This window comes from Saccostrea echinata, unplaced genomic scaffold (genome assembly GCF_033153115.1).
Source record: "Saccostrea echinata isolate AGI-Se365-2 ecotype Australia unplaced genomic scaffold, CSIRO_AGI_Sech_v1 ptg000060l, whole genome shotgun sequence".
NCBI lineage: Eukaryota > Metazoa > Mollusca > Bivalvia > Ostreida > Ostreidae > Saccostrea > Saccostrea echinata.
Window position 1 is genome coordinate 713,241 of NW_026889809.1, and position 15,231 is coordinate 728,471.

Sequence of the window (15,231 nt, forward strand, 5' to 3'; positions counted from 1 at the left end):
AAAAAGAAAAGGACAGGATAGGCTAAGACCCCTTTTTGGCCCCTGGTTTGGAGTGTCTTGTAGAATGATGGAACAGTTTATCAATCAAAACCTGTTGTCACCCCTGCCACAAAAAGTATTGGATCTAAGTTATGGTATACACAGAGGTCACAGGAAGGTCAGAAAATATGCCATTTTCCGAATTTTCTCATTTTTATGCAGCTTTTTCACTGATTTTACAACGCATTTTGTTTCAGAAAACATAGAGCACAAGCTTGCCTATCAACCAAATTTATATATTTCATACACTAGTATGAGATGCATCTTATGTATAAAAATCTCAGATAGGCAAGCTTGTGCTCTATGTTTTCCGAAGTGAAAAGTATCTCAGAATTGACGAAATTCCACCAGAATTGAGGAAATTTGGGAAATTGTTCTACTTCTGCACCCTCTTGTGGCCTTCATGTAAGCTTTAAATCAAAAATTGTGCTGGTTTTAAAACAAGCATCATTTTAAGTTCCTAACTACAAACTATCACAATTTTAACTGTGTTCTAATTTTTACATCAGATAAGGGGCCAGATTCGGCCATTACCATACTTTGTCCTTTGAACGATGTAATGTATTTTCCAAATCTGATCAACTCAGTCTCTGTATCCAGGAACCATGATTTTTGACAGTTTGACTGCATGAAAGCCAGGAGTAAAGATACAAAGTATTTTCAATATTTGACGAACTTAGCCCCATCTTAAACAATAAACCCATGGGTCATACAGGTATTAACTATTAAAAAGCTAAATATTTCGTAGTTCAATATAAGTATGCATAACTTTGACTGTAAGGTGTCAAAATGCTAAAAAACTGTTTGTTTGGTCCTTCATTCATAGACATCATGCTATAAAAAAATGTCTGAAAACTGATTTGTGTGGCAATGTACAAGTTCAATCACATTGCTAATTGTAGCTAGCATTGGGTCACCTGGCCTAATGATAAAGGTCATAAACACATTATCAACATCCTTATAAAGGATCACTTATGTTCAGATATAATTCTAACACTATAAATAATGAAATACGTACATAGATTTAATAACGTGAAAAACATGATAAACAAGAAAGGAAATATTTTAACTTATTTCCTTTCAAATTAACTTATTTCAAGCAAATATTCATTTTTAAGACAATGAACTACTTTTTTGGGTTAATCAATACCGTAGACAAGGAAATTCTTAAATTTGTGAGGGAAATTTATTAAAAATAAAATGTTTGTAGTATTTATCAAATATTTTAACACATTGCAATAATATTTTCACAGTATCATTGTCTAATGAACAATGTTACATATACATGTATTTTAGTTTATCCTTTGGGATGTCGTTTTTTTGTAATCATTTCATATTTGTCAGTTTGTGAGCTATTTCGTTCTATTCTATTGCATCGTAAATGATATTCTTCCAAAATTGTTTCAAAATATACAAAGTATATTAAGACAACTTTTTGCCTTCCACATCCTATAAATATATAAGGAATACATTATTAAACTTTAGCATGACTTACGATGAGGCCCGATTTGGAATGACATTCTCTATTTTGAATTAACAGAATATAAAAAAATTTACACGACGTCATATGATACCAAATTATCCAATTGAATGAAGTCAATATTGTCTGAAGTTGAAGAGGTGTTAATTGATTATGGTTTTATCTGATCCCTATTATAATGTAAGAGACACGATCTATAATTAATTGAGTATGGTTTTATTTGATTACTATAATTGTAATACAAGATGTGTTTGTGAAACACTGATGCCCCCGTATGGCAACTCATAACAAAGATTAAAACTTTCTCAAATCAAATATGTTGGTACCCAAAGTAAGGTCTTGTCTCGAGGAATATACCTGTGAAATATGAAAGCCCTAGCAGCAACCATTGAAAAGATACGGAAAAGGTTAAAGTTTTTCAAAAGTAAGTCAGACATCAAGGTCAAGTTCAATTGGTCAAAATTAATGGTGCCCAAGGAAAGGCCTTCTCACAAGAAATACACATGTGAAATACGAAAGCCCTAGCACCAACCGTTCAAAAGTTATGGCCAAGGTTAAAGTTTTACAAAAGTAGGTCAAACTCCAAAGTCAAGGTCAAAGGGTCAAAGTTTTTGGTATCCAAAGGAAGGTCTTGTCACAACAAATTCATATGTGAAGTATGAAAGCCCTAGCACTAATCGTTCAAAAGTTATGGCCAAGGTTAAAGTTTTGCAAAAGTAGGTCAAACTCCAAGGTCAAGGTCAAAGGGTCAAAGTTGTTGGTATCCAAAGGAAGGCCTTACCACAAGGATTACATATATTAAGTATGAAAGCCCTAGCATTAACCTTTCATAAGTTATGAGCAAGGTTAAAGTTTTTTCAAAAGTATCAAACTCCAAGGTCAAGGTCAAAAGGTCAAAGTTGTTGGTATCTAAAGGAAGGTCTTGTCACAAGGTATACATATGTGAAGGTTGAAAGCCCTAGCACCAACTTTTAAAAGTTATGGCCAAGGTTAAAGTCTGAAAAAAATTTAGCAAAAGTGGGTCAAACTCCAAGGTCAAGGCCAAAAGGTCAAATTTTATGGTACCCAAAGAAAGGTCTTGTCACAAGGAATACACGTATGAAATATGAAATCCATAGCTTCAACCAATCAAAAGTTATGGGCAAGGTTAAAGTTTTTGCGGACAAACAGACAGACAGACAGACGGACGGACAGGACAAAAACTATATGCCCCCGAATCTTCGATTACGGGGGCATAATAAGAGACATGATCTATAATACGGATCAGCTGATACACTGCTGGTGGAAGAGGAGCATGATTTCCATTCACCAAGAAGGGGAGGGTTTTTTTTTAAATATTATATGTATCTGCTAATACTATAAGGTTATTGAGATATTGGTGAGTATTGGCACGAGCTGGCTGTACAAATGCACGAACTTGCTATACATGTAATCTTTAGAAGAGAGGGCGAAAGTTCTAATAAAGATCAGCTCATTCACTATAATATAAAACAGAGAAGATCGAAGCCCTGATATAAGCCAGATGATGTAGTATTATCATATTGAGGAGAGGGATGGTAGCTGAAATATAAATCAGCTGATATACTATGATATGAAGTAGGGAGGGGGTGGCCTTAATATATAAATCAGCTGATACAATATGATATGAAGTAGGGAGGGTGGTGGCTCTAGTAAATAAATCAGCTGTTACACTGTGATATGAAGTAGGGAGGGTGGTGGCCTTAATGAATAAATCAGCTGATACACTATGATATGAAGTAGGGAGGGTGGTGGCTCTAATAAATAAATCAGCTGATACACTATGATATGAAGTAGGGAGGGTGGTGGCTCTAATAAATAAATCAGCTGATACACTATGATATGAAGTGGGGTGGGGGGGGGGGGTGGTGGCTCTAATAAATTAATCAGCTGATACACTATGATATGAAATAGGGAGGGTGGTGGTTCTAATAAATAAATCAGTTGATACACTGTGATATGAAGTAGGGAGGGTGGTGGCCCTAATAAATAAATCAGTTGATACACTATAATATGAAGTAGGGAGGGTGGTGGCTCTAATAAATAAATCAGCTGATACACTATGATATGAAATAGGGAGGGTGGGGGCCCTAATAAATAAATCAGCTGATACACTATGATATGAATTAGGGAGGGTGGTGGCTCTAGTAAATAAATCAGCTGATACAATGTGATATAAAGTAGGGAGGGCGGTGGCTCTAATAAATAAATCAGCTGATACACTATGATATGAAGTAGGAAGGGTGGTGGCTCTAGTAAATAAATCAGCTGATACACTATGATATGAAGTAGGGAGGGTGGTGGCTCTAGTAAATAAATCAGCTGATACACTATGCTATGAAGTGGGGTGGGGGTGGGTGGTGGCTCTAATAAATTAATCAGCTGATACACTATGATATGAAGTAGGGAGGTGGTGGCCCTAATAAATAAATCAGCTGATACACTATGATATGATGTAGGGAGGGTGGTGGCTCTAATAAATAAATCAGCTGATACACTGATATGAAGTAGGGAGGGTGGTGGCTCTAATAAATAGATCAACTGATACACTGTGATATGAAGTAGGGAGGGTGGTGGCCCTAATAAATAAATCAGCTGATACACTATGATATGAAGTAGGGAGGTCGGTGGCTCTAATAAATAAATCAGCTGATACACTGTGATATGAAGTAGGGAGGGTGGTGTCTCTAATAAATAAATCAACTGATACACTATGATATGAAGTAGGGAGGGTGGTGGCTCTAGTAAATAAATCAGCTGATACACTGTGATATGAAATAGGGAGGGTGGTGGCTCTAATAAATAAATCAGCTGATACAATGTGATATAAAGTAGGGACTGTGCGGTGGCCCTAGTAAATAAATCAGCTGATACACTATAATATGAAGTAGGGAGGGTGGTGGCTCTAATAAATAAATCAGTTGATACACTATGATATGAAGAAGGGAGGGTGGTGGCTCTAATAAATAAATCAGCTGATACACTATGATATGAAGAAGGGAGGGTGGTGGCTCTAGTAAATAAATCAGCTGATACACTGTGATATGAAGTAGGGAGGGTGGTGGCTCTAATAAATAAATCAACTGATACACTGTGATATGAAGTAGGGAGGGTGGTCGCTCTAGTAAATAAATCAGCTGATACACTATGATATGAAGTAGGGAGGGTGGTGGCCCTAATAAATAAATCAGCGGATACACTATAATATGAAGCAGGGAGGGTGGTGGCTCTAGTAAATAAATCAGCTGATACACTGTGATATGAAGTAGGGAGGGTGATGGCCTTAATAAATAAATCAGCTGTTACACTGTGATATGAAGTAGGGAGGGGGTGGCCTTAATAAATAAATCAGCTGATACACTATGATATGAAGTAGGGAGGGTGGTGGCCTTAATAAATAAATCAGCTGTTACACTGTGATATAAAGTAGGGAGGGTGGTGGCTCTAATAAATAAATCAGTTGATACACTATGATATGAAGTAGGGAGGGTGGTGGCTCTAGTAAATAAATCAGCTGATACACTGTGATATGAAGTAGGGAGGGTGGTGGCCCTAATAAATAAATCAGCTGATACACTGTGATATGAAGTAGGGTGGGTGGTGGCTCTAGTAAATAAATCAGCTGATGCACTGTGATATGAAGTAGGGAGGGTGATGGCCTTAATAAATAAATCAGCTGTTACACTGTGATATGAAGTAGGGAGGGGGTGGCCTTAATAAATAAATCAGCTGATACACTATGATATGAAGTAGGGAGGGTGGTGGCCTTAATAAATAAATCAGCTGTTACACTATGATATGAAGTAGGGAGGGTGGTGGCTCTAATAAATAAATCAGCTGATACACTATGATATGAAGTAGGGACTGTGCGGTGGCTCTAGTAAATAAATCAGCTGATACACTGTGATATGAAGTAGGGAGGGTGATGGCCTTAATAAATAAATCAGCTGTTACACTGTGATATGAAGTAGGGAGTGGTGGCCTTAATGAATAAATCAGCTGATACACTATGATATGAAGTAGGGAGGGTGGTGGCTCTAATAAATAAATCAGCTGATACACTATGATATGAAGTAGGGACTGTGCGGTGGCTCTAGTAAATAAATTAGCTGATACAATGTGATATAAAGTAGGGAGGGTGGTGGCCTTTAGAAAGAAATCAGCTTATACAATACTGAGAGAACTGAGAGAGATGCTTTAGTAAAATGTGTTTTACCTAAAACAAGTTGTTTATTATAAGATGCACATAAATTGGTATCTTACAGTTGTGGTCTTTTATACAAAATAGCTGTAATGCTATTAACTGAGTTTGAAGTGGCATCTCACCATATGCTGGAACGAGGTCAAAACCAATCACAAACAAAATATTTTTTTCAATTGCATTTTTATGCTTGGACAAAACTTGTTCACTTATACGTTAAATAGAAATAGCAAGACGTTATGCTGAATCACATATTACGACTCATCGTTGTCAGAAAGTGCCAGAGACCAAATGTCAATTCGTCCGTAATATGGAGCTTATTATTCTGGAAATTGCAATTTACTTGACTTTCTTAAGGCCAAACAAGACGAAGATGAGAAAACCAATGCTTAATCGATTTTTCTATTTTTTGCATTTTTCTGAAGCAAGGAAGTTACAATGAAAGAATGCAACTGAGTACTGTTCGAAGTGACTGGCAATGCTTAGTTAAGGGTATTAAATGGCAATGCTTAGTTATGGGTATTATAATTAAATGATAATGCTTAGTTGTGGGTATTATAATTAAATGGCAATGCTTAGTTATGGGTATTATACTGACATGATAATATCCAGTTCTGGGCCTTGTACACACATGTTAATGCTCAATTTTGGATGTTATATTTACATGACTATGCTTATTTCTTGGTGTTATACTGGCATGGTAATGCTCCATTCAGGGTATTAATACTGAAATAGTAATGCTGAGTTCTGAGTCTCATACCGACATGGTAGCTGGTGTTATACTGACATGGTATAGCTTAGTTCTGGGTATTATACTGACATGGTATAGCTTAGTTCTGGGTATTATACTGACATGGTATAGCTTAGTTCTGGGTGTTATACTGACATGGCAGCTTAGGACGGGTGTTATACAGAAATGGTTTTGCTCAGTCCTGGGTGTTATACAGACATGTTATAGCTAATCTCTGTATGTTATACTGAAATGGTATAGCTCAGTTCTGGGTGTTATACGGACATGGTATAGCCTAGTTCTGGGTGTTATACTGACATGGTATAGCTTAGTCCTGGGTGTTATACTGACATGGTATAGCTTAGTTCTGGGTGTTATAATGACATGGTATAGCTTAGTCCTGGGTGTTGTACTGACATGGTATAGCCTAGTTCTGGGTGTTATAATGGCATGGTATAGCTTAGTCCTGGGTGTTATACTGACATGGTATAGCTTAGTCCTGGGTGTTATACTGACCTGGTATAGCTTAGTTCTAGGTGTTATATTGACATGGTATAGCTTAGTTCTGGGTATTATACTGACATGGTATAGTTTATTTCTGAGTGTTATGCTGACATGGTATAGCTTAGTTCTGGGTATTATACTGACATGGTATAGCTTAGTTCTGGGTGTTATAATGACATGGTATAGCTTAGTTCTGTATGTTATACTGACGTAGTATAGCTTAGTTCTGGGTGTTATACTGACATGGTATAGCTTAGTTCTTGGTGTTATACTGACATGGTATAGCTTAGTTCTGGGTGATATACTGACATGGTATAGCTTAGTTCTGGGTGTTATACAGAAATGGTATAGCTTAGTTCTGGGTGATATACTGACATGGTATAGCTTAGTTCTGGGTGTTATACTGACTTGGTATAGCTTAGTTCTGGGTGTTACACTGACATGGTATAGCTTAGTTCTTGGTGTTATACTGACATGGTGTAACTTAGTTCTGGGTGTTATACTGACATGTTATACCGGTAGCTAAGATCTGTATGTTATACTGACATAGTATAGATTAGTTCTGGGTGTTATACTGACATGGTATAGCTTAGTCCTGGGTGTTATACTGACATGGTATAACTTAGTCCTGGGTGTTATACTGACCTGGTATAGCTTAGTTCTGGGTGTTATATTGACATGGTATAGCTTAGTTCTGGGTATTATACTGACATGGTATAGTTTATTTCTGAGTGTTATACTGACATGGTGTAGCTTAGTTCTGGGTGTTATACTGACATGGTATAGCTTAGTTCTGGGTGTTATACTGACATAGCATAGCTTAGTTCTAGGTGTTATACTGACATGTTAGAGCTTAGTTCTGGGTGTTATACTGACATGGTATAGCTTAGTTCTGGGTGTTATACTGACATGGTATAGCTTAGTTCTGGGTGTTACACTGACGTAGTATAGCTTAGTTCTGAGTGTTATACTGACATGGTATAGCTTAGTTCTTGGTGTTATACTGACATGGTATAGCTTAGTTCTAGGTGTTATACTGACATGGTATAGCTTAGTTCTGGGTGTTATACAGACATGGTATAGCTTAGTTCTGGGTGATATACTGACATGGTATAGCTTAGTTCTGGGTGTTATACTGACATAGTATAGCTTAGTTCTGGGTGTTACACTGACATGGTATAGCTTAGTTCTTGGTGTTATACTGACATGGTGTAACTTAGTTCTGGGTGTTATACTGACATGTTATACCGGTAGCTAAGATCTGTATGTTATACTGACATAGTATAGATTAGTTCTGGGTGTTATACTGACATGGTATAGCTTAGTCCTGGGTGTTATACTGACATGGTATAACTTAGTCCTGGGTGTTATACTGACCTGGTATAGCTTAGTTCTGGGTTTTATATTGACATGGTATAGCTTAGTTCTGGGTATTATACTGACATGGTATAGTTTATTTCTGAGTGTTATACTGACATGGTGTAGCTTAGTTCTGGGTGTTATACTGACATGGTATAGCTTAGTTCTGGGTGTTATACTGACATAGCATAGCTTAGTTCTAGGTGTTATACTGACATGTTAGAGCTTAGTTCTGGGTGTTATACTGACATGGTATAGCTTAGTTCTGGGTGTTATACTGACATGGTATAGCTTAGTTCTGGGTGTTACACTGACATAGTATAGCTTAGTTCTGAGTGTTATATTGACATGGTATAACTTAGTTCTGGGTGTTATACTGACATGGTATAGCTTAGTTCTAGGTGTTATACTGACATGGTATAGCTTAGTTCTGGGTGTTATACTGACATGGTATAGCTTAGTTCTGGGTGTTATACTGACATGGTATAGCTTAGTTCTGGGTGTTACACTGACATAGTATAGCTTTGTTCTGGGTGTTATACTGACATGGTATAGCTTATTTATGGGTGTTATACTGACATGGTATAGCTTAGTTCTGATTGTTATACTGACATGGTATAGCTTATTCCTTGGTGTTATACTGACATGGTATAGTTTAGTTCTGTATGTGATACTGACATGGTATAGCTTAGTTCTGGGTGTTATACTGACATGGTATAGCTTAGTTCTACGTGTTATACTGACATGATATAGCTTAGTTCTTGGTGTTATACTGACATGATATAGCTTAGTTCTTGGTGTTATACTGACATGGTGTAGCTTAGTTCTGGGTGTTATACTGACATGGTATTGCTTAGGTCTTGGTGTTATACTGACATGGTGTAGCTTAGTTCTGGGTGTTATAATGACATTATATAGCTCAGTGTTGGATATTATACTGACGTGGTATAGCTTAGTTCTGTGTGTTATACTGAAATGATATAGCTTAGTTCTTGGTGTTATACTGACATGGTATAGCTTAGTTTTGGGTTTTATAATGACATGGTATAGCTTTGTTCTGGGTGTTATACAGACATGGTATAGCTTATTTCTGTGTGTTATGCTGACATGGTATAGCTTAGTTCTGGGTGTTATACTGGAATGGTATAGCTTAGTTCTGAGTGTTATACTGACATGGTATAGCTTAGTTCTGGGTGTTACACTGACATAGTATAGCTTAGTTCTGGGTATTATACTGACATGGTATAGCTTAGTTCTGGGTGTTATACAGACGTGGTATAGCTTAGTTCTGGGTGTTATACAGACATGGTATAGTTTAGTTCTGGGTGTTATACAGACATTGTGTAGCTTAGTTCTGTGTGTTATACTGACATGGTATAGCTTAGTCCTGGATGTTATACTGACATGGTTATGCTCAGTTCTAGATGTTATACTGACATGGTTATGTACAGTTGTAGGTGTTATACTGACATGGTTATTCTCAATTCTAGGGATTATACTGACATATTTACATTTGCAAATGTTTTCTTTTATATACAGTGCAGGAAACTAATTTTGTTACAGCATCGATGCTGATTTGAATGCTTCCTTTGCTTGCTGATTTGAATGCTTCCTTTGCTTGCTGATTTAATGCTAGTAATCCTTATCCTGATGCTGTTTTATAATTAGGTCAATGCTACCGGAAGTAGCATCATGCTACTGGAAGTAGATAATGAATTTCAGCATTGCCGTTTAAAGCAATAAAAGTGCCTTTTACAATTATTTGATCATAATATCTCACTATGTATCAATAATGTGAATACTTTAACCAACATTCTTTCTTTCTTTTTTGATTTTTTACTGAATTAAAACTCATTGATTTTCTGATGCTAGTAGGATAATGCTGATTTTATGTAGGTCAATGCTGGTTTTATCCTTTGCTTGCTGATGCTGATCCTGGTAATGCTGTTTTTTAAATGCTGATGCTGATGCTAGCTCGATCCTGATGCTACTAATGCTTATGCTGATGCTGGTTTTTGTAACAAAATTAGTTCCCTGCACTGTAACACCATTAAAAGCAACGCGTATATACATCCGTATAAACACTGGTTCCTCGCGTCATAAACGTTCGACGTTATTTCTCAGTGACGTCATAAAGGGTCGACGCGCAATCAATAGATCAAACTTGTGCCGTTGAGTTTGAAAAAATGAAACATTTCACGCGTTAAAGGTAATAATCAGGCTAATATATAATATGAATAAGTCACAAATGTAAATATAAGTAATAAGGTGTCATTTTGAAACGTCTATCGGGATATAAATACGGGATGGTACGAGATCAAATTTACCATAAAGCCCTTCGGGCTTTATGGAATTTGATCTCGTGACCAACCCTTATTTATAGCCCGATAGATGTTTAAAAATGATACCTTATTTCTTAAATGGTTATGCTCAGTTCTAGATGTTATACTGACATGGTACAGCTTAGTTCTAGATGTTATAATGACATGGTTATGCTCAGTTCTAGATGTTATAATGATATAGTAATGTTTAGTTCTGGGTCTCAGTTCTTTACTGTTTTTCTTTAATCTGACTGATAGGACATAGTTGCGTGACAGCTCATTACTTTTGTATCATATCCCTAACAATTTTTTTTATAGTTTACAATAGTTAACTATAATAAATACTTTGATACTTTGTTTTACTATGAAACTTTACTCTAGACCTTTTTGAGGTTTTAAAGCTTAAAATCTCTAAAATTCGATAACAGTGATGTAAAATTTGGAAATAATAAGTGGAAATGCAAGTAATAGTTCCATTTAATATAAAAAATATGCATGTATGAATTGGAGAACATAAAATATAACAATCTGAAATCCATAGTAAAAATATTTTAATTTATTATAGTAAAACCTTTGATTTACTATAGTAAAACCTTTGATTTACTATAGTAAAACCTTTGATTTACTATAGTAAAACCTTTGATTTACTATAGTAAAACCTTTGATTTACTATAGTAAAAACTTTGATTTACTATAGTAAAAACTTTGATTTACTATAGTAAAACCTTTGATTTACTATAGTAAAACCTTTGATTTACTATAGTAAAACCTTTGATTTACTATAGTAAAACCTTTGATTTACTATAGTAAAACCTTTGATTTACTATAGTAAAACTTTGATTTACTATAGTAAAAACTTTGATTTACTATAGTAAAACCTTTGATTTACTATAGTAAAACCTTTGATTTACTATAGTAAAACCTTTGATTTACTATAGTAAAACTTTTGATTTACTATAGTAAAACCTTTGATTTACTATAGTAAAAACTTTGATTTACTGTGGTAAAAACTTTGATTTACTATAGTAAAAACTTTGATTTACTATAGTTAAATCTTTGATACTATAGAAAATAAGGTCAATTATAGTAAACTATAGTTAACAATGGTAATTTTTGTTAGGGTATGTTGCTTACTGTTGAAAGCTCGTTACTTTTGCGGCAGACAGGTGCATATTTGCCTAAGGTGTTCAGGTGTATTTCTGATCTTTTCGTAATATCAAACTCGAAACATCTATCTACATGCATATTGTTTTCTTTCTGGCCAAAGTAATGGTGATTTTTGTAACTAAAAAATTGTAAAACGTCAAAAATCATGCAAAAAAAGGGGGAAATAATGAATTTTAAAACTGCGAGTATTATGTGAAAAGGAAGAAAAAATAATTTTAAAACCTGGAATGTCATGTAAAAAGAGAAATAGATTTAATTTTAAAACCAAAAAATATCTAGCGAAAAGGAGAAAAAAAAATTATTTTCAAATTATCCGTTCAAATTTTCAATTTTCACACAAATGGGGGAATTTTTTTTAATCTTAATTCCTTGAATATCATGCAAAAAGTAAATTAAATTTGAAAACCTCGAATGTCAGAGATGAAAAGGGGAAAGGACTTATGTTCAATTTGGTTATCGACGTACAGCTCTTGCTTTAAAATTAATAAAAAAATATTGGCAAAACAATGAATACATAGAAAAAAATACCACTTTGAATAAAAATAAAAACAAATTTCATGCGGCATATGCCATTCAAGTATACCCACTTGTCAGTTTTAAATATTCATAAGATATTTTCCAACATACTTGTAAAATGCATGTAAACCTGATCTACGTATCCAAATTAAAAAAAAATGTCAATTGTAAACATAGATAAACGCTATTTTCAACTTTAATTACAAAGTTAAAATATGCAATTTAATGGACAAATTTAGCAAATGATAAAGCCAGACTAACACATACTGGCTACGTCATTTCCTATCTGATCCTGTACATCAGTTGTTGCAGACATAAGAAATGCTGTGTTTGACATATTTAGGATACACAGAGGACGAGAGAAGTAATTTTAGTTATGTCGATAACAGATTTTCTTTTCTTGTATTTACCGCATTATAAATGTTATATTGATCACAATGACATAAATCCACCACAATTAAACAGAAAGAGAGAGAGAGAGTTTAAAATGTATGAAATTTATATACTATAAATCAGTATTTTATTTCCACTTTTCTATTCCAAGGCGAAGAAGTGAATACAACCGATGAATAAACTAACAATTAGTATTATGAATCATTATTTGCTAGATCTTAATGGTTAATATAAATGTTCCGTTAATCAAGCTCTTTTACCAATCGCTGGTAGCGATTCATCATTTCAAACCATGTACGACTCGGTATTTATTCTGGATTCCAGACTTGACGCTAAAACACTTAAATCAAACACAAAAAAATAAAAATGTAAAACAAGATGAAATATTACTGTGTCATAAGGCGAGCTAGGAAATCAATGCTGGTATTAATGGTGATGTTAGTATTACGATGTTTTATGAGAAGCAGCATTCTGTTTATGAACAATGTCAGTCGCTGTAGAAATTATAGCTAACTTTATGTAAAATAAACGTGAATAAATACAAAAATAATATATTCAAATGACAGAAACTCCAGCGTCCTGAAGCCTTGAGGAATTCTCTTTATTAATTTTAAGTGTTTTTCCAGGAAAGCGGCTTACAATTTGAGGCAATTTGTTTCCAATATTACAGATTAATTTTGTCGTGATTCACAAAAGGAGGAGAATCCTTATTCCAAAGAACATCATTACAGGCTAAAATATGTCCAATATCTGAATAATTGTCTTAGTAAATCTTATTTTGAAAGCTGAGGTCGGCACAGTCTACATACATACAAGCCACTTTTCATCAAAGACTACAGGGAAATGATTTCTGTGAAATCGAGTTCAATGTTTTACTGACTATTGGCAATAATGGCCAATTTCAAAATAACTAAACAAATGGGATGACTTCAGCTTTTCTGTCGTCAACTTCCCTTATTTATGTGGTAAAATTCTAACATCACCTGTATATCGTATTCATAACTCCAAACTGATTCGATACGCATGCCCTGAAAACAATCACTTAAAACCGAGGCAAGCTACTGAATAATAAGTTGATGTTACTAGGATTTCAACAACTTCGTTTAAAATAAGATTTTTGCAAGTTTTACTGTTATTATAATGACCTAGTTTGCATATACAACCCATAATTGGGTCGTATTTTTCTGACATGTTTAATACCAATTGTTGGGTCATTGTTTTTTAAAACCAGATTTGATTACGAATTACTCCTTCCACCAGGGTTAGGGTTACCCTACTCTACATGCACAGGTTACTGCATTTAAAAAGAAAAACAAATCAAATGAAGTAATGCCCGTCATACATGTATAATGCAAGTAATTATCCATTTGCCGTAAATTTCATATAAAAAAGTTAAAAATTTAAATTCAAGATGGAGTCGCTTCCTATTTATTAAGCATTGGAAAGACAGAGTTAAAAGTCACCTCTGTAGTATATTTTAGGTAATATCTTTACATTCAATAAAGTTGAGCTCCAAACTCTGCAGATAAGAGGTCTCCCTACATTTATTTCAAAATTTATGAAAAGGGGGGTTGTCATGGACGCCTACGTTACACATTCGAGGTTGTTTTTCCGCTTGTCGGAAAGGCCGGAGAAGTTTCGATTGCAGCAAAAATCAAGCATTTATGCCCGTCATATTTGTACAATTATCTGCATTTTGCCGGACATTGCATATCGGATGAAGTTTTGCAACTGCGCCCCTTTAATTACTTGTACACTACCGACATTGCAAATCGAACACAGCAGTACTTAAAGGTGCTTCACCATCTGCTGAATACTTGATGTCGCATCTTCGCACACATTCGCGACTTCGCTTGCGAAAGTGAGAAGTTGCTACATGTAGTGTCTCCATCGAAACACCAAGAACACTGCATATCGAACGACCTTAGTTATATGGTTTATACATTTATTGCTCTCGACCGTGTGATGAAGGTTCTATTGTTCATCCTATACTCCCCTATCCTTTGAGGTTAGGTTGTCTTTTTTGAATTACATTATACATTCTGCAGGAAAGTAGGATAATTTTTTTCAATGAGGTATTTCATATGTAATGTTTTAATTCAATGTGGTGTAATGTTAAAAAAAAGAAACAATAAAAGTATAACTCTCACTAAACATTTTTATCTTCTTCATTATCAGAAAATATTATTTTCTCCGACCAAATGCCAATAGTGGTGGGGAAGTCCATTGTTTTTGGAATTAGCCATTGTAACTCGTGGTTTAATTAGCATACACCCAGGGAATATAGCTCTGGATGAAGTAAATCCCTAGACTAGTATCACATTCTGTCTGCATCAAAGTCTGATCCAATATTGCCATATCGAGAGCCATTCTGTTAGACATTATTATTCCAATGTAATGTTTTCTGTAAATCTAATGAAGTGAACGCCATTAATAGCTTTAACAGAGGGAGGACACAGGAATGGTCCAAGTTTCTCCGAGCTTGAACTGTAAATTCGCATCG

General features: G+C 34.9%; 1 protein-coding gene across 2 annotated transcripts in view; it reads left to right on the plus strand.

Moving 5' to 3' along the window:
• Nucleotides 1–15,231, plus strand: part of LOC133175081 (synaptotagmin-15-like) — a 107,199-nt gene that overhangs the window by 52,707 nt on the left and 39,261 nt on the right. The window lies entirely within an intron of this gene.